Raw genomic sequence first — 2,288 nt, forward strand, 5'->3', positions numbered from 1 at the left:
CGTTATAACGGCTCCTTTAATCCCCCTGCAGGATCTCGCTTTTCTTCATCATTTTATGTTCCTCCTGAAAATGCTTTCCCAGGTAGCATGTGTAGTCGAGGTTTTACTGCACAGACCGAGTATGTGGTCGAGTGCCTCTTCTAAAGCGTCCGTTACTCGTTTCTCGATTCAGGAAGTGTTTAATATCTGATCACTGATACGCTCGCTACGAGACTAAACACAGAAAGCAGCAGCAGTCAAACACCTTTTTCCCCAGCGTGAGGAGACGTCTGCATAGAAAATCACAGACACGTATCCGGACTAAACTGATCAGTTACAGTAATTAATTCAGCGTGAAGTTTTCTCAGAGGAGGACGGAGACAAACACCGACATGGCTGAGGAATAAAATCCCAGAGGAGAAATGACCCTGTGTACATTTAATCCTGTCTGAGTTCAAACACTAGCTGGTTACTAGGAGTATAACAATACACATAATTTAAAACAGAAAAAGGACCAGCGTCCATTTACCTCAAAGCACTTATCACATCCCGCACTGCACCGCTTTCCCTCCGATCCTCTAGCACTGCTCGACTGATCCCACCATCTCTCAGGGTACAAGGAAGACCTGCACTGAGACTCTTCTCTGTTCTGGAGCCTCGGTGGTGAAATCTAGGGAACTTCCCCTAGACGTCTGATCAGCTGAGTCACTGGCAGTCTGCAAACAGTGACTAAAGACCTGCCTCTTCCTAAAGTACTTACATTAGCTTTTTGTTATTTAAAAATAAAAATTCTTGTGTTGTGTGTTTTTTAGTAGTATATCACCTCCTCAACAGAGTTTTTAGACTGCCAAATGCAATAAGTGTAACAAAAAGAAACATGGGCTCACTGCGTTCACTGAGGTGACTCAACGGGGCCTGAAACACCAGGCTTTATCTATCTATCTATCTATCTATCTATCCATGATTCTTCTGTTAGCTGTTGTCAAGGTCAGGTAGCTCTCTGTAGCTCAAACGTGGTTTTGAATCCTGTGTACTCCACCACTGAATATGAATTTCCCAATGATGATTCAAAAACACATCTAGTGCTACAGAGAGCTCCGTGACTCTGACAGCACAGCTAGCTAACAGCTGCATTCAGAGCAGAGGCCTTAACTTGTAATTCCCAAACTCTGACCAGGAAAAGGCAAGGAAAATGCCCCTTAACTCAAAATTCCTCGAATGTACAGAGGTTGAAAATGACTCCGACTTGCTGCTTCCGAGGTCAGTGGAGTGCAGGAAAAGCCCCGTGCTTTGAACACACCCTCTTGTGTAATTAGCTGGGTTTAATGTGCAGCTTTTGTCGTTATACATGTCGTTATAAGAGTCTGACTGGATCACAAACACTGTGTTATTATTAAGCTTCAGTTATTGTACTTTTATAATGGTGAATGTGTTAATCAGTAAAAACAACCCTAAAGCCCATATTGAGGTAAATATTATTTATGCTGGTATCGAGGCAGCACTGTACTGGAATCATACTGATTTTGAATTTTGTGTATCGTTACCTGTTACATTCGGCTGCTATGAGGGTCCAGGTGGTGCCTAGGGTCGAGGTGAGTCCTATGGTGTTCCAGTTGGTTGCTAGGGTTTTGCCATGTTTTTGAAAACGGTTGCTAGGCAGTTGCTATGTTAACTCTGGTGGTTGTTGGTGGGTATCACAGTTGGATGCTAGCGTGTTGCTAGTTGGCTGCTATGGGATCCCATTTGGTTGTTACTGTGGTTCTAGGTGGTACCATGTTATCCAGTTGGTTTCTAGGTGGTTACTAAGGAATATCAGTTGGTTTCACCCTAGCAAACACCTGGAATACCCTAGTAACCACCCAGTAACAGCCTAGCAACCGCCTAGAATTCCATAGCAACTACCTAGCGACACCCTAGCAACCAACTTCAATGTCATAGCAACCACCTGGGATAGCATAGCAACCACCTAGCGACCATCTGGAATAACTTAGGAACAACCTAGTAACACACTAGAAACTACATAGTAACACCCTAGCAACCACCTGGGATAACACAACAACCACCTAACAACACCATAACAACCATCTGCAACACCGTAGCAACCACCTAGCAACACCCTAGCAACCACCTTGAATACCATAGCAACTACCTTTTAACACCCTAGCAGCTACATAGCAACTTCTGAATGATTTCACATTTAACCAGAATATTTAAACCTTTAACATATTTAACATTTTTTACTTTTTTTTTTTTTTTTAAAAATCTGTGAAGCCAAAATCTCAATTCATCCGTAAACTTCAACCATCTAG

Source organism: Pangasianodon hypophthalmus, chromosome 29 (assembly GCF_027358585.1).
Source record: "Pangasianodon hypophthalmus isolate fPanHyp1 chromosome 29, fPanHyp1.pri, whole genome shotgun sequence".
Taxonomy (NCBI): domain Eukaryota; kingdom Metazoa; phylum Chordata; class Actinopteri; order Siluriformes; family Pangasiidae; genus Pangasianodon; species Pangasianodon hypophthalmus.